At 45.1% G+C, this 19,047-nt stretch overlaps 1 pseudogene; it reads left to right on the top strand.

Annotated features, from left to right (window-relative positions):
- The first annotated feature begins 3,051 nt into the window (after nucleotides 1–3,051).
- LOC115113458 (neuron navigator 2-like) overlaps nucleotides 3,052–19,047 on the top strand; it is a 144,595-nt pseudogene continuing 128,599 nt past the window's right edge.

Here is a 19,047-nt window from a genome sequence, read left to right as displayed (position 1 = left end):
CAGTCTCTCTCTCTGCAAGTGGACATTCCGTTTTTTAACGTTTTCCACATAAGAAAACAGATACACACACACACACACACACACACACACAGCGGGGAGTCCTATGTCCCCCGCTTGGCCTCCTTGTGGTTATTGGATGTGATGTGTTGTTTAGGTGCTGCTGGGAGTGTTGTCTGTGTTTATGCCGCCGTGTGGTTTGTGTGTGTGTGTGTGTGCCCGGGGTTGGGGGCTTGTTTGGAAAGAGAAAACACACCCCAGAGTGATGACCTTCATAGGCGACATGTGACAGGAAGGGACTGGACTCCCCATTGCTCTCTGTCTAGCCCCCCCTCCCACACACACACACAGCTATATCCAGACCGATACACACACTTTCCCTTAGTGGCCTGTTTTCTCTGTGGCCTCAGTTGATTTTCTAGGTCATCTCCCTCTAAGTGTGAGTGAACAATCAAATGTCAATTTTTTTTCTTCCTTATTATCTCAAAAGAATCCTAGACCTTCGCTGTGGGGATGTGATATGGCTGTGTGTTGTGACAGTGAGCTACAGTGGGGAGAACAAGTATTTGATACACTGACGATTTTGCAGGTTTTCCTACTTACAAAGCATGTAGAGGTCTGTATTTTTTTGTTGCTTTTCTGATGTATCAAATACTTATGTCATGCAATAAAATGCAAATTAATTACTTAAAAATCATACAATGTGATTTTCTGGATCTTTGTTTTAGATTCCGTCTCTCACAGTTGAAATGTACCTATGATAAAAATTACAGACCTCTAGATGCTTTGTAGGTAGGAAAACCTGCAAAATCGGCAGTGTATCAAATACTTGTTCTAGTATGTTCAGTGCGACACCCAGAGACAGAGCCATGCTTGACATTTTCACTGTGGTGCTGGTGAATCTACAGCTCGACCCAGCCCAACCGATCTATTCACTCACCAACCCAGGACAGATGGAGAGTATCACGCGGGCGCGCACACACACACACACACACACTTGCTACACACACACTTGCTACGATTAAAAAGGTCTGCCACTCGGATTAAGAAAACAACATGGAAGTGTGTGTGTGTGTGTGTGTGTGTGTGTGTGTGTGTGTGTGTGTCTTCTTTTGAGAAGATGGCTTGCACTTTTCAGTTGACCGAATCATCAGAGAAGTCCATGTTTGGATAAGGGTTTAATGTAAGCCAACACACTGGTTTAACTCAACAAATACCCCGCCTTTTATCTTCCGACACACACAATTGTAGGCTATATGAATAGGGAGGTAAATAGATACATAGTAAATATATTCACATTGGTGTCATTGTATCTCTATGGCTGTACTAAGGGGTGTTCGTTATTACATTGGAAATAACATATTTTACAGTAGGCTTGATGTATTATCAGAATGTATTATTAGAATGCACTGGACTGTCATCCAGCTAACTTCAAAGATGAAATCACATAAAGACAGTGGGTTTTTTTCTTTCTTCTTCTCTCATTTCCTCCGGAGAGTTTTTCCAGAGCTTGGCTGTGACACATGTTGGTTGCTAGGAGTCGTGGGGAAATCATGGAATAGTGGAACATTCCGTTGTTATGGTGACACTTTCTTTAGCGGCACACCTTACATTGTCAGCGTCACACACGCTTGGGCTGTCACGGTCATGGAATTTTGTATGATGGGTTATTGGTCAGCCGAGTGGCTGCGGTCAACGTAATATCCATTCAAATACCAACAACAACAACAAATGACCTCCGCTCCTGTCTGCATCTGCTGGTGCTGCTGCAGGGAGGGGACGTTGCCTTGGCAACCGAAGACATCTTTCAGCAAGGAACATTTTTGCAACGCTTTGACCATAGAGATAGACACACACACACACACTCATAATCAGATATGAGGGAACGTTTCCATGATTTAGGATTATGCTAATAGGATGTATCATTAATATACCAAGGGGGATGGGGGGGGGTACTGCCTCACCTCTCCAAAAATGACCCAATGATGTCATCGCCCAAATCTGCATTCACTTTGTGTGTGTTTTGTTGCGTTCTTTCATTCTCTCCCTATGCCTTGTGATTAGAGAGTGTCTTTTAATGCGTTTAGGCTACGGCTCTGCTGTTGCTGTTATCCCTTCACATTGAACTTTAGCTCTCGAGAAGATTAATCCTCTATCATTTGCATAAGCTTTGTAGCCTGATATAGAGTAAGATTGTTAGTACATTAGGGCCTATCTCTATTCGTGGTCTAGTCTCCTCTCACTGGGCACAGATGAGAGAGAGAGAGAGAGAGTAAGAGAGACAGGGGAGAGAGACAGGGGAGTGAGAGTAAGAGAGTAAGAGAGTGAGAGAGTGAGAGAGTGAGAGAGTGTGAGAGTGTGAGAGAGAGAGACAGACAGACAGACAGACAGACAGAGACACACACACACACACGCGCGCGCGCGCAGGGTAGTGCAGTCCCGAATTGCTCATCCTTTCCTAGCAGAAATCTAACACATGAGTGGCCCAGATCCCGACAGTCTCGAACAATTAACCTTGTGGGTGGACACAATTCATTCCCATTCAAAATATTATTTTCCCTAACCCTAAAGCAAACCCTAGCTCCTAATACTAAACTTAATGGGAGTCTAACCCTAAACCTACTAGAAAAAGCGTTTTGACCTTGTGGGGACTAACAAAATGTCCCCAGTTGGTCAAATGTTTTTTTTTTCTATTCTTGTGGGGACACACACACACACACACACTCAGAGCTATTTACATACACACACACACTTTTTTGTGTATCTCAATGTGTATCTCAGCAGTTGGTCTTGGTCTGCACAGTGTGTATGACTGTATGGAGTGCATTGCCTGCGTCTACAGTGGCTACAACTCTCGCTCTAGTCCTCTCATCCAGTCTTACAAAACTGGAATGAGGGAAGGAGACTGGCAATGGAGACGAGAGATAGAGAGAGGTAGAGAGAGAGAATGCCTAAGGCTGTCATCCAAACATGTCTGTCCTCCACTATCCCTAAGCCACACCTGCTACAGGGCCAATACTGGGGAGGGAGATAGAGAGGAGGAGGAATAGAGAGAGTGCAGTCACAGGCAGAGCGGTCGCCGACGCGAGTGGTCCTCTGTTGCTGTTCTCTCGTTTTTTCCTTTTCTTCTTCCTTTCCCTCGTTCCCTTCTTCCTCCTCATTTCCTCGAGGGAAGCAAAGAGTTTTTCCGTCTCTCATCCGGAGGAGATAATTAACTCCGCTAAACCAGGAAGAGAATACGAATACTCACTGAATCCGGGGAAATGGAACACTGCCAGCTCCTCCGTCAGAGTACAGGGAATTCCCAATAAGAGACTGGGAATACCGGTATTCCTAATAAACCAGAGCAGGGATTAGAGCCAGGGAACAGGTAGGGTCTTAGGGAGGGAGCTGGACCTGGACTATTGCTCCCACTGTCGGATAAAGACTCCACTGATCCCTCCTCTTATAGATAGGAGCGTCAGGATTCAGAAAGACCACACGGACACTTCCCAACACATTGACTGTGTCCCATTATCCCACTCTTTTATTCCAGCTGGTAAGACCGTTTGCTTACTGGGAGGACGGCGTCGGCTTAACTGCTTAAGTGTGGTCGGACATTACCGTGTGTGTGTGTGTCTGAGACTATTTGGTGCCCCGGAGGAAGATGCCTGCCATTCTGCTGGCCTCTAAGATGAAGTCGGGACTGCCCAAGCCGGTGCACAGCGCTCTTCCCATTCCACAGGTGCCCTCGCGACCCCTCACCCTGCCCCTACCACTGCCCGTGCCCCTCAAGCCCTCCGACAGACACGTTCTCGCGGTGGGCCCCCAGGGGGGCTCGGGACACCACCAGGGGCGCCCCAAAACCAGGCGCGCTCCAGCGACAGACGGTGGTATTGACACTCAGGTTAGAGAGCGTGAGACCCTGCTTCGTCGTTCTCGTCTTCTGTCACTCCGGTTTTCCTCTTTCTCCCTTTGCCTCCGTCCCTCCTCGCCCTGCTGTCTGTCTCTCTCTATCACTCCCTTTTATCCCACACCTCCTTCCCTCGCTCTCCCTCGCTCTATTCCACAAAGGTATGTGTGTTTGCTCTGCTGTTTTCACTGTGTAATAGGAAGTATCTGTGGGTGGTTCTGCATTGATGTGTTACCCCTTCAGGGAAGTGATGTGATTCCCTGAATGCTCTTGAAGGGGAGACTGCCTCCGTGAATGTAAAAGTGTCTTGGCATTTGACTCTGCCAGTGTCCAGGCAGTCTAGCAAGGCCAACTGACTCTCAGGATAGCAGGGGGTGGATGTTTTGGTTTGTTTGTGAATTATTGGTCTGCTTAGCAACGCTGAAGAAATGCCTCTGTGGAGAGAGCGATCGCTTGAATGCCATGTAAGGCTGTGCAGTGGGGGGAACGAGACGCAAGCGTGTTTGTGTGTGCGTGCGCATTTGAGTGTGTTCCCGAGCAAGTGCTTGGCAACGTGTCCGTACCAAAACGTGACTTGGAGCGACTTTAAAAATAGAGCAGAAATATCGTCACCATAACATTTTAATAACACACTGTCCACAATTCATCCCTTTCGTTATTACATGTACCTTACTGATTGTGTGATGTGTTAAGGTAGCTCATCGCGTTTTCTCTCTCTGTCTCTCTGTCTCTGTGTGTGTGACGTTGATACGGCAGCAGTCCTCACCATCAACTGGCTAGATTAACCCCTGATCACCCACACTTCTGTTGTGACTCGGGGATATGGAGGTGGTATGGTTTAACCCTACAGAATATCAACTGCTAGGAAAGGATGAGCCATTCGGGACTGCACTACCCTGCTCGTGTCATCATATTTTACTCTCTCTCTCTCTCTCTCTCCATATGCACCTTTTTCAAGATTCAGATTCAGATGTGTGTGTGTGTGTGTGTGTTGTAGTTCCTTCTTTACTGGAGGGTTGTGTATTTTAGGTGGCTGGTTCTTTACTGGGGTGACATTAGCTCAGTCTAACAGAGAGAGACAGCCATGCCACTGCTGTGACTATAGGCCATGGATCACTACCCACAGGCTGCATCTGCGTGTGCATGTGTTTAGAGTATACGTGTGTTAGTCGAGTCTCCAAAAAAGCGAGACATCTCCATCCAGTCCTGTCAGAGGGTGCTGTGTGGTGGCCCAATCCCTCGGAGACTTGTAGACTTTGCCTCTGTACCAGAATTCAGGAGTTAATCTACCAAGGCCAACCATGGTTTCCTTCACTACAGCCTAATTACACAGACTAATTGCCTGGGAACAGCATGCTTCCCTCAGCCTCATCAATTTCTTCTCCCTTTTCCTCTCTCCCCCGTTGTCTTTACTCTTTTCTCCTCTCCTTTCCTCCCCATAGGAGAGCAGAGGCAAGAGAGTTGGGAACAGAACATTTGTATTTGGTCCAGAGATAACACAATTCTCCATGGCTGCGTGGGGTCTGGCCATGGCCTCTCTCTGCTCTCTCTATCCCCTCCTGGGTGAATCCGATCACAGTCTCTGATGGACAGACACTAACCAGGTGATAAAGAGGGAATGAGATGATAATCTCTAGAGGGTTCTGATTGCTGTGGGGCTTCCATTCCCTCGAATAATTGTACATTTCTCTCGCTCCCTCTCTCGCTGTTTGCTTCCGACTCTTTCGGGCCCCCTCATTCTCTCTCCCTTTCTCCTTCAATTTTCTTGGATTAATATATGTTATTGAACTTTTCTGTCCTCGTTTGCAACACTCTTTTCCTGAGTTCCAAACTGCCTCTGGAAGCAAGACCTGTTTGTTGGGAGCTTCATGAAATGGGTTTCCATGGCCGAGCAGCCGCACACAAGCCTAAGATCACCATGCGCAAAGCCAACCGTCGGCTGGAGTGGTGTAAAGCTCGCTGCCACTGGACTCTGGACCTGTGGAAATGTGTTCTCTGGAGGGAAGAATCACTCTTTACCATCACGCAGTCCGACAGACGAATCTGGGTTTGGCGGATGCCAGGAGAAGGCTACCTACCAAAGTTTGGTGGAGGAGGAATAATGGTCTGGGGGCTGTTTTTCATTGTTCGGGCTAGGCCCTTTAGTTCCAGTGAAGGGAAGTCTTACCGCTACAGCATACAATGACATTCTAGACGATTCTGTGCTTCCAACTTTGTGGCAACAGTTTGAGGAAGGCCCTTTCCTGTTTCAGCATGACAATATCCCCGTCCACAAAGAGAGGTCTATACAGAAATTGTTTGTTGAGATTGGTGTGGAAGAGCTTAACTGGCTTGCATAGAGCCCTGACCTCAACCCCATCGAACACCTTTGGGATGAATTGGAACGCTAACTGCAAGACAGGTCTAATCGCCCAACATCAGCGCTCGACCTCACTAATGCTCTTGTGGCTGAATGGAGGCAAGAGCCAGCAGCAAATGTTCCAACATCTAGTGGAACGCCTTCCCAGAAGAGTGGAGGCTGTTATAGCAGCAAAGGGGGGGGACCAACACCATATCAATCCCCATGATTTTGGAATGAGATGTTCGACAAGCTGGTGTCCGCATACTTTTGGTCATGTAGTGTAGATTGTCAATGATTGAGGGGGACATTAGCTGTAATCTGGGATTAGGAAGAGAGGAGTATCAGTCATATACCAGGCCACATGACCCTTCGCTGTCATATGCACTGTTTGTAAAATATAGTCTACACATGCACACACACACACATGCACTCACTGTCCCAGACCGGTTGGGTTAAATGGGGGAAATGTCTACAAGTTTCTAAAACGCACATTCACACACTCTCTTCTCTCTGAAAGTGCTCTCTGAGATCATGCATAATGCAGAGAGACGGAGAGAGCGACGTGGTTGACCAGATGGCCATAAATATATACCGCACATAGCGTGTGTGCACCTTTACATGTGTGTATGTGTATCTCTCGAATGAAAATGTTTAAGATACAAGTGCAGGTCCAAACCAATCCAAATCGTAGCATGCACTGACCAGAAAATCGATTCAAATGTTTCGAATCGCCGGTTCGCTCAAATGTTTTGCTGATATTCCATTCGTTCTTACCTCTACCTTCCGAAAATACCTCCCGTATTTTGTGTCGAACTGCATGTCACTGTGTTGACAGTAATGTTGCATGCCGAACAACCCCAGGCAATATCCCAGAAGAGTGAGATATAGTCAAACTCAAAGATTAAACTGTGCACTGTGCCCCAGTTTCGCTCGCCGAACAACGAGAGCTCACCAGCCGTTTGCTGGTTTATTGTTATCTATGCCTGTTGAAAATTGTGTTTAACAGGAACAGGTGTTGTGCCGGAAAATCTCCCCCTGACAGAATTGTCTCCCCCCCCCCCCCCCCCCCGCGTGAAAGCGCGCACACACTCAATTCTTCATTGCTGTGACTTGCTTGCTAGTTGAGATTTCTGCTCTTTCTCTCCGTTGTCAGTTTAGTCTATATTTCACTGATTTTAGTAGCAGAACGCATTTTTACAGACGAATACATTTGAAACAAATAGCCAAACCGTAAATGGCAGACATTACTAGTGCCTCCCCCGCAATGAACCGCCATAAAAATACAAATAAATTAAACGCAGCCTAACGTAATCATTGACAGCTGCCTTGAAGGACACACACAACATGCTTTCTGCTACTAAGATCCGTGAAATACAGGCTAAACTGACAACGGAGTGAAGAGCAGAAATCTCAACTAACAAGCAAGTTGCAGCATTGAAGAATTGAGTGTGTGCGTGTTCACGCGAATGGGTGGGGGGGGGAGATTCTGTCGGGGAGATTTTCCGGTTCACAACGGAATAAAAGTAAGCTACCCGAGGCACAACTCACATCTGGCTACATGCGGAACGGGGTTTACAATATATTTTATTTTGATTGTTGAAGTTCACCATCAGCAATAGTTTTGGTAGTTTTGCTTAAACAATCAGTGTATATGTACATTTTTTGATATAACGAGGACAACAAGCACTTTTGTGCAGCGCACTGTATGGTTGAAGCAAGATGAGAAGAGAAGATTACTCTCTAAAAACTCCCTAAGCAGTCAAAAACATTCGATTTTGAGACCGGGTGAATCCAAAGTCCTTTATATTCATTGGCCATGTCATAGCTAATTTGTAAATGATAAATATTGATACATTACTAGCTAAAACACTTAATCTGCAAAAATGACAAGTTAGTTAGTGGGTGCTGGTGATTTCAGAACCAAAGTGGGGGAGACAAAAATAAAAGGGTACATTGTCCCCCTAATCTGATAGTGGCCGATGCCTTTATGGCTCAGCTCAGGTGCCTACATAGGTCATACACCATATACATATATACAAAAGTATGTGGACACCCCTTCAAATTAGTAGATTCAGTTATTTCAGCAACACCATTGCTGACAGGTGTATAACACCGAGCACACAGCCATGCTATCTCCATAGACAAACATTGCCAGTAGAATGGTGTTACTGAAGAGCTCAGGTACTTTCAACATGGCACCGTCATAGGATGCCACCTTTCCAACAAGTCAGTTTCGTCACATTTCTGCCCTGCTAGAGCTGCCCCGGTCAACTGTTAATGCTGTTATTGTGAAGTGGAAATGTCTAGGAGTAACAACGGCTTAGCCGCGAAGTGGTAGGCCACACAAGCTCACAGAAAGGGATCGCCGACTGCTGAAGTGAGTAAAAATGTTGTCTGTCCTCAGTTGCAACACCACTACCGAGTTCCAAACTGCTTCTGGAAGCAACGTCAGCAAAAGAACTGTTCATCGGGAGCTTCATGAAATGGGTTTCCATGGCCGAGCAGCCACACACAAGCCTAAGATCACCATGCGCAATGCCAAGAGTCAGCTTGAGTGGTGTAAAGCTCGCCACCATTGGACTCGGGAGCAGTGGAAACGTGTTCTCTGGAGTGATGAATCACACTTCACCATATGGCAGTCAGATGGACGGATCTGGGTTTGGAGGATGCCAGGAGAACGCTACCTGCCCCAATGCATAGTGCCAACTGTAAAGTTTGGCGGAGGAGGAATAATGGTCTGGTGACTGTTTTTTGTTGTGGTAATTTACACACACCACACACGTACGCACACACACACACAGAAGTCAGCTCAGACAGATCCATCTCAGAGAGACCCGGTTTATGAGCTCCATCAGCAGCAGATTTTGAATTTTAGATTTGGAAAATGTTCATGCAACAAATGTTGGTGCATCAAATCGTATCACGTCGAACCAAATCGCAACGACTCGTCCTCTAATCAAACCTAACCGCATCGAATCGTTTTAAAACCAAAACGTATCGTTGCTGTATCGGAGCCTATGTATCTAGATATCTATAGAATTGAAAGGAAAATATGCACATCCCTAGTCTTTATGAGAGAGGGAAATCATCTTTCCAGGCAAATGACTTGGCACACTGACATATTTGCTTGCAATGAACAGTACACATGCAGACTCTACTGGCCTCTAGTGGTGTGCATACGTTATGTACTGCATCACCTCTCCCTCTGTTGCTGAGCAGTGGCACAATTGCCAAACCGGCAGGAAGGAGGTAGTCAAGGCCATCAATGCTGTTTGTGTGTGTGTGTGTGTGTGTGTGTTTGTCACAGTCAAAGGGCGTCACTGCCACTCCTTGTCTATGGTGTATAAATGCTGCTCACTATACAAAACATTGCCTGTGTATTTAGAGAATGCCTCTGAACGAGGATGTGTGTTGTGTATAAAGTGAAAGGAGAATGTGTGTGTGTGCATGGGGGCGGGGGTTGTCTTCACTATGCATTCATAGCACTTCTTTACAGAGTATTTTCAGGAGTGTGTTTTCTTTGATCTCCAGGGAGCACATCACACCCCCCTTCTCCCCTATTGTTTCTCTGTCTCTATTTCACTTCCTCCTCTCCTTTCCCTCTTTCTCTCCCTCAATATCTAACTGCAATGTTGCTGGTTCATTTATCCTTGGCTGTGGAAGTGACTGTATACAGCCTTGTTATTGTTATTCTTATTGTGTTACTTTTATTCTTACTTTTTTTATTTTAGTCTTCTTGGTAAATGTTTTCTTCTTCTTGAACAGCACTGTTGGTTAAGGGCTTGTAAGTATACATCTCACGGTAAAGTCTACACTTGTTGTATTCGGCGAATGTGACAAATACAATTTGATTTGACAGAGAGAGGAGGTTGGAAAAAAGCACAATGGCAGTAGCTTCTAGGAGCGTTGAGGATGCTGAACACCTCAGTCTGTTTATGGGGGTGACTAGGAATGAAGTCTAAGCATTGACAAGAAGTTAGAACGTATCGATAATCGTAGAAATTGTTGCATGTTGTGTTTATATTTTTGGAGATAATGAACCTTCCTCCTTTCAGCCATTCACACATTTTTGTAATTATATCTTATTCCATTTCTCCATTTGTAGCATTGATCTGTCTGTCACTCTGTCACAGTTAGAGTGGTAAGTGAACCTTGCCTATTGTGGCAGCTTGTCAAAGACCTTTCTGATGGACATGTCCACACACACACACACACACACACACACACACACACACACACACACACACACACACACATGGCAGGTGCAGCGAAATGCTTGTGTTACTAGCTCCAGCAGTGCAGTAGAATGTCTTGCAAATACAATACAAATGTCTATTTCTTATTTTATCGAATGAGAGTGAGAATATAAAGACTTTATGTGATGTGTATAATTTGGAAAATATTTGTATTTCTTTTTTAAAATTGTATTGTCACATACACTGGATAGGTGCAGTGAAATGTGTTGTTTTACATGGTCCCCTGTAGTAGTACAGCGTCCCTGGAGCAAATTAGTGTGTTATGTACAGTAGTAGGTATATTAAGGTATGTCGACAATATAGTATATACAGTATCATTCAAAAGTTTGGACACACCTACTCATTGAAGGGTTTTTCTTTATTTTTTACTATTTTCTACATTGTAGAATAATAGTGAAGACATAAACTATGAAATAACATATGGAATTATATTTGAGATTGTTCAAAGTAGCCACCTTTTTCCGTAATGAAAGCTTTGCACACTCTTGGCATTCTCTCAACCAGCTTCACGAGGTAGTCACCTGGAATGCATTTCAATTAACAGGTGTGCCTTGTTAAAAGTTCATTTGTGGAATATCTTTCCTTCTTAATGCGTTTGAGCCAATCAGTTGTGTTGTGACAAGGTAGGGGTGGTATACAGAAGATAGCCCTATTTGGTAAAAGACCAAGTCCATATTATTGCAAGAACAGCTCAAATAAGCAAAGAGAAACGACAGTCCATCATTACTTTAAGACATGGAGGTCAGTCAATCTGGAAATTTTCAAGAACTTTTGAACATTTCTTCAAGCACAGTCGCAAAAACCATCAAGCACTATGATGAAACTGGCTCTCATGAGGACCACCACAGGAAAGGAAGACCCAGAGTTACCTCTGCTGCAGAGGATAACTTCATTAAATAAATGCTTCACAAAGTTCAAGTAACAGACACATCTCAACATCAACTGTTCAGAGGAGAGTGTGAATCAGGCCTTCATGGTCGAATTTCTGCAAAGAAATGACTACTAAAGGACACCAATAATAAGAAGAGACTTATTTGGGCCAAGAAACACGAGCAATCGACATTAGAACGGTGGAAAACTGTCCTTTCGTCTGATGAGTCCAAATTTGACATTTTTGGTTCCAACCGCCGTGTCTTTGTGAGACGCAGGTGAAAGGATGATCTCCGTATGTGTGGTTCCCACCGCGAAGCATGGAGGAGGAGGTGTGATGGTGTGGGCAGGGGCGTTGCCCATGAAAAAAACTTACCATGCCCCTAACATAGAAATCAGAATGTTTCAGATTAAAATAACGTACTGAACAATATGTGTTAGTACATTTAATAACTATAAGCTTCTGCTGCTCTATACTCCAATTGTGCAGATTCTAGTTTCCACCTTCATCCTTTGCCTATATTAACATTAGGAACCAAAAATGTTTGCAATACTGTTAACAAAAACTGTCTGTGTCATGAGATTTTTATGACTCTTTATTACACTGCTCAAAAAAATAAAGGGAACACTTAAACAACACAATGTAACTCCAAGTCATTCACACTTCTGTGAAATAAAACTGTCCACTTAGCAAGCAACACTGATTGACAATAAATTTCACATGCTGTTGTGTAAATGGAATAGACAACAGGTGGAAATTATAGGCAATTAGCAAGACACCCCCAATAAAGGAGTGGTTCTGCAGGTGGTGACCACAGACCACTTCTCAGTTCCTATGCTTCATGGCTGATGTTTTGGTCACTTTTGAATGCTGGCGGTGCTTTCACTCTAGTGGTAGCATGAGACTGAGTCTACAACCCACACAAGTGGCTCAGGTAGTGCAGCTCATCCAGGATGGCACATCAATGCGAGCTGTGGCAAGAAGGTTTGTTGTGTCTGTCAGCGTAGTGTCCAGAGCATGGAGGCACTACCAGGAGACAGGCCAGTACATCAGGAGACGTGGAGGAGGCCGTAGAAGGGCAACAACCCAGCAGCAGGACCGCTACCTCCGCCTTTGTGCAAGGAGGAGCACTGCCAGAGCCCTGCAAAATGACCTCCAGCAGGCCACAAATGTGCATGTGTCTGCTCAAACGGTCAGAAACAGACTCCATGAGGGTGGTATGAGGGCCCGACGTCCACAGGTGGGGGTTGTGCTTACAGCCCAACACCGTGCAGGACTTTTGGCATTTGCCAGAGAACACCAATATTGGCAAATTCGCCACTGGCACCCTGTGCTCTTCACAGATGAAAGCAGGTTCACACTGAGCACATGTGACAGACGTGACAGAGTTTGGAGATGCCGTGGAGAACGTTCTGCTGCCTGCAACATCCTCCAGCATGACCGGTTTGGCGGTGGGTCAGTCATGGTGTGGGGTGGCATTTCTTTGGGGGGCCGCACAGCCCTCCATGTGCTCGCCAGAGGTAGCCTGACTGCCATTAGGTACCGAGATGAGATCCTCAGACCCCTTGTGAGACCATATGCTGGTGCGGTTGGCCCTGGGTTCCTCCTAATGCAAGACAATGCTAGACCTCATGTGGCTGGAGTGTGTCAGCAGTTCCTGCGAGAGGAAGGCATTGATGCTATGGACTGACCCGCCCGTTCCCCAGACCTGAATCCAATTGAGCACATCTGGGACATCAGATGGGACATCTCGCTTTAGTCCAGATCTGGAAGGAGATCCCTCAGGAGACCATCCGCCACCTCATCAGGAGCATGCCCAGGCGTTGTAGGGAGGTCATACAGGCACGTGGAGGCCACACACACTACTGAGCCTAATTTTGACTTGTTTTAAGGATATTACATCAAAGTTGGATCAGCCTGTAGTGTGGTTTTCCACTTTAATTTTGAGTGTGACTCCAAATCCAGACCTCCATAGGTTGATAAATTTGATAATTTTTGTGTGATTTTGTTGTCAGCACATTCAACTAATGTAAAGAAAAAAGTATTTAATAAGAATATTTAATTCATTCAGATCTATGATGTGTTATTTTAGTGTTCCCTTTATTTTTTTGAGCAGTGTATAAAGAACTATACAATTGGTGACGTATTTTTTAAGATATGGCATTGTATTCAATTTTAATGAAGAAATTACCAATGATCCATGTTTCAGATTAAATAATTTATTTACCTATTCTTATAAACAAGGCTAACCCTCTTCTGCCCTATGCATAATTCCTAAATATATGCCTAAATAACATACCCAAAACAAAGAAAATCCTGAACCATGTGGACTGCAAACGTAAATGGGGTACCTACAGAGAAACTGCAACTGTGGTGTCAAGACATTATGTGGGCATTCCTGAGTAAGTTCAACAGAAGATAAACCATAGCAGAAAATACTCTGAAACAGTATCTTGGGATGGTTGGGTAGAGATGCCTGATCTGATTATGGTTATACGTATTCATTTTCATCACAGATTTAAAAACAAATGATAGACAAATAATTCTCTAAACATTTAGGGGCCCCTACCAGGCTAGGTGTAACAGGGTGAGTGACGGGTTGCCCGGAAGTCAGGCGCAGGAGAGCAGAGATGGGTGATAACAGGAGAACTTTAATATACACCCTGGCCCAAAGGCACAGGCAAGGCAGCACAAAGCACAGCCACGGTAACATGAACCGGATTAAACAAAACAAACAAACCTAAGTTAGAAACAAACCTAGAGCAAGCCAGCCTGTAACGTAACACCCTACACAAAGAACAATTCCACACACAGACATGGGGGAAACAGAGGGTAATATACATTTAGTCTGATGAGGGAATGTGAACCAGGTGTGCGGGAAAACAAGACAAAACCAGTGGAAAATGAGAGGTGGAGCGGCGATGGCTAGAAGACCGGTGACTTCGACCGCCGCCTGAACAAGGAGAGGGACCGATTTCGTCGGAAGTCGTGACACTAGGGCACCATGAATCATTAATGTCCCCCCCTTAACGCCCTTGGGTGTGGGGGTGCTTTTCGGGTGACACTGTCTCTGATTTATTTAGAATTTAAGGCACACTTAACCAGCATGGGTACCATAGAATTCTGCAGCGATACGCCATCCCATCTGGTTTGGGTTTAGTGGGACTATCATTTGTTTTTCAACAGGACAATGACCCAACACACCTCCAGGCTGTGTAAGGGCTATTTGACCAAGAAGGAGAATGATGGAGTGCTGCATCAGATGACCTGGCCTCCACAGTCACCCGACCTCAACCCAATTGAGATGGTTTGGGATGAGTTGGACCGCAGAGTGAAAGAAAAGCAACCAACAAGTGCTCAGCATAGGTGGGAAATCCCTCAAGACTGTTGAAAAAGCATTCCAGGTGAAGCTGGTTGAGAGAATGCCAAGAGTGTGCAAAGCTGTAATCAAGGTAAAGGGTGGCTACTTTGAAGAATCTCAAATCTCAAATTTATTTTCATTTGTTTAACACTTTTTTGGTTACTACGTGATTCCACATGTGTTATTTCATAGTTTTGATGTCATCCCTATTATTCTACAATGTAGAAAATAGTAAAAATAAGAAAAACCCTTCAATGAGTAGGTGTGTCCAATCTTTTGTCTGGTACTGTACACAGTGAGTAAACAACAGTATATAAACAGACTATGAGGGACACGCACGTGCATGCACACATACACGCACGCACGCACACACACACACACACACACACACACACATACATCCATCTGCCAGTAGTGTGATAGGGAGGTCTTATCTTAATAAGCATTTCTCCAGATAAAGGCTTTAAGTCTGCCTTTATGAAAAGCCTGGTTCTCATTAAGAGTCATAACCAAGGCTTAGGGCTTATCTATGTTAGTGTCTGAATGAAAAGCACACCGCAATGACCGCCTATTGGAGAGGTTTAATTTCTCCCAGTATTTGCTCAAATGATCTCAAAGCAAGTATCGATTCAGGATGTAGAGGGACCTTCAGTTAAGAGAGAACGAGCTTTGCTGAGAGCGATATTAAAATCTTAACTACATTTCTTTATTATTGTCTGGGACGTCGGAAGGCTAGTTCATCTATCTCTCCGCGTGAGATTTAGCATCGGCACGGAGTTCCATTAATCAAACCATTAGATTAGAGCATGCATAATGTGTTGATAATGACTCTAGTCATTTGAATTATTGTAATTGGGTCTAATTTAATTCACACTCAATTTAATTCTCAGACTTTGAACTTGATCAGGTGCTGGGTTCAGAGAGCGACTAAGTTTTTGATTGGTGGCATTTGTGAATATATTACCGTGTGGATTCATATCTAATTAATTGACCCTAATGGAATGATATTGACTGGCGGTAGATGTTTTTCTCCGCTACTCCCTTCCTCCTCCATACTCTCTTTACAATCAACAGCCTTGGAACCCTCTTAACCTCTAGTATTGTCTCAGGGACCATTGACTTTAATGGTGTCTGTATTTTACCAGTTGTTTAGGCCTTCTAGAGACACATAGAGCCCAGTGGGTGAGAATGAAAGGGAAGAGGGATTGGACTCTATTTCCTGCTGCATTAAATTGCTAATTTCCCCTCACAGTGGATAAACTGGCTGGAGGTCTGGCTGACTTCATTGCTTTTTACCATGACAAAGGGGAAGGAGAAGGGGAATGCATTCCCATATCAAATCAAATTTTATTAGTCACATGCAGTGTAGACCTTACAGTGAAATGATTACTTACAAGCCCTTTAACCAACAATGCAGTTTTCTTTAAATACACCTAAAAAATAAATGAAATAAAAGTAATAAATAATTTAAGAGCAGCAGTAAAAATAACAATTGTGAGGCTATACACAGGGGGTACCGGAACAGAGTCAATGTGCAGGGGCACCGGTTAGTCGAGGTAATTGAGGTAATACTGTATGTACATGTAGGTAGAGTTATTAAAGTGACTATGCATAGAGAATAAGCAGAGAGTAGCAGCAGCGTAAAAGGGGGGGGGGACAATGCAAATAGTCTGGGTATCCATTTGATTAGATGTTCAGTAGTCTTATGACTTGGGGGTAGAAGCTGTTAAGAAGCCTCTTGGACCTAGACTTGACACTCCGGTACTGCTTGTCATGCGGTAGCAGAGAGAACCGTCTATGACTGGGGTGGCTGGAGTCTTTGACAATCTTTAGAGCCTTCCACTGACACCGCCTGGTATAGAGGTCCTGAATTACAGGAAGCTTGACCCCAGTGATGTACTGGGTCGTACGCACTATCCTCTGTAGTGCCTTGCGGTCAGAGGCTGAACACTTGCCATACCAGGCAGTGATGCAACCAACCAACCAGTCATGCTCTCGATGGTGCAGCTGTAGAAACTTTTGAGGATCTGAGGACCCATTGCAAATCTTCTCAGTCTCCTGAGGGGGAATAGATTTTGTTGTGCCCTCTTCACGACTGTCTTGTGTGCTTGGACCATGTTAGTTTGTTGGTGATGTGGACACCAAGGAACTTGAAGCTCTCAACCTGCTCCACTACAGCCCCGCCGATGAGAATGGGGGTGAACTCAGTCCTCCTTTTCCTGTAGTCCACAATCATCTCCTTTGTCTTGATCACGTTGCAGGAGAGGTTGTTGTCCTTGCACCACAAGGCCAGGTCTCTGGCCTCCCTATAGGCTGTCTCGTCATTGTCGGTGATCAGGCCTACCACTGTTGTGTCATCAGCAAACTTAATGATGGTGTTGGAGTCGTGCCTGGCCATGCAGTCATGAGTGAACAGGGAGTACAGGAGGGGACTGAGCACGCACCCCTGAGGGGCCCCTGGGTTGGGGATCAGCGTGTTGGATGTGTTGTTACCTACCCTTACCAACTGGGGGTGGCCTGTCAGGAAGTCCAGGATCCAGTTGCAGAGGGAGGTGTTTAGTCCCAGGGTCCTTAGCTTAGTGATGAGCTATGAGGGCCCTATGGTGTTGAACGCTAAGCTGTAGTCAATGAATAGCATTCTCACATAGGTGTTCCTTTTGTCCAGGTGTGAAAGGGCAGTGTGGAGTGCAATAGAGATTGCATCATCTGTGGATCTGTTGCGGTGGTATGCAAATTGGAGTGGGTCTAGGGTTTCTGGGATAATGGTGTTGATGTGAGCCATGACCAGCCTTGTGAGCCATGACCAGCCTTTCGTAGCACTTCATGGCTACAGATGTGAGTGGGTCGGTAGTAGCCTAGTGGTTAGAGCGTTGGACTAGTAACCGAAAGATTGCAAGATCGAATCCCCGAGCTGACAAGGTAAAAATCTGTTGTTTTGTCCCTGAACAAGGCATTTAACCCACTGTTCCTAGGCCGTCATTGAACATAAGTATTTGTTCTTAACTGACTTGCCTAGTTAAATAAAGGTTAAAAAAAATAGGCAGGTTACCATAATTTTATTGGGTTCAGGGACTATGGTCGTCTGCTTGAAACATGTTGAAAATGTCAGTGAAGACTCTTGCCAGTTGGTCAGTGCATGCTCAGAGTACACGTCCTGGTAATCAGTCTGAATGTTGACCTGTTTAAAAGTCTTACTCACATCGGCTACGGAGAGCGTGATCACACAGTCATCTGGAACAGCTGATGCTCTCATGCATGTTTCAGTGTTACTTGCATCGATGCGAGCATAAAAGTAATGTAGCTCTTCTGGTAGGCTTGTGTTACTGGGGAGCTCGTGGCTGCGCTTCCCTTTGTAGTCTGTAATAGTTTGCAAGCCCTGCCACATCTGACGAGCGTCGGAGCCGGTGTAGTACGATTCGATCTTAGTCCTGGTTCGTCGGGGGGGCATAGGGGGATTCCTTATAAGCGTCCGGGTTAGAATCCCGCTCCTTGAAAGCGGCAGCTCTACCCTTTAGCTCAATGTGGATGTTGCCTGTAATCCATAGCCTCTGGTTGGGGTATGTACGTATAGTCACTGTAGGGACGATGTCATCGATGCACTTATTGATGAAGCCAGTGACTGATGTGGTGTACTCCTCAATGCAATCGGAAGAATCCCGGAACATATTCCAGTCTGTGCTAGCAAAACAGTCCTGTAGTTTAGCATCTGCTTCATCTGACCACTTTTTTTATTGACTGAGTCACTGGTGCTTGCTGTTTTAATTTGTTCTTGTAAGCAGGAATGAGGAGGATAGAATTATGGAGGATAGGAGGATAGGAGGATAGAATTATGGTCAGATTTGCCAAATGGAGGGCGAGGGAGAGCTTTGTACAGGTCTCTGTGTGTGGAGTAAATGTGGTCTAGAGTTTATTTTCCCTCTGGTTGCACATTTAACATGCTGGTAGAAATTAGGTCAAACCGATTTAAGCTTCCTTGCATTAAAGTCCCCGGGCCACTAGGAGCGCTGCCTCTGGATGAGCGTTTTCCTGTTTGCTTATAGCCCTATACAGCTCATTGAGTGCGGTCTTAGTGCCAGCATCGGTCTGTGAGGGTAAATAGACAGCTACGAAGAATATAGATGTAAACTTTCTTGGTAGATAGTGTGGTCTGCAGCTTATCATGAGATACTCTGCCTCAGATGAGCAAAACCTAGAGACTACCTTAGATATCGTGCACCAGCTGTTGTTTAGAAATATACATAGACCACCCCTTGCCACCCCTTGTCTTACCAGAGGCTGCTGTTCTATCCTGCCGATACAGTGTATAACCCACCAGCTGTATGTTATTCA

Source organism: Oncorhynchus nerka, linkage group LG28 (assembly GCF_034236695.1).
Source record: "Oncorhynchus nerka isolate Pitt River linkage group LG28, Oner_Uvic_2.0, whole genome shotgun sequence".
NCBI lineage: Eukaryota > Metazoa > Chordata > Actinopteri > Salmoniformes > Salmonidae > Oncorhynchus > Oncorhynchus nerka.
The sequence above is the reverse complement of the archived record's forward strand: the minus strand, read 5'-3'. Positions and strand labels throughout refer to the sequence as shown.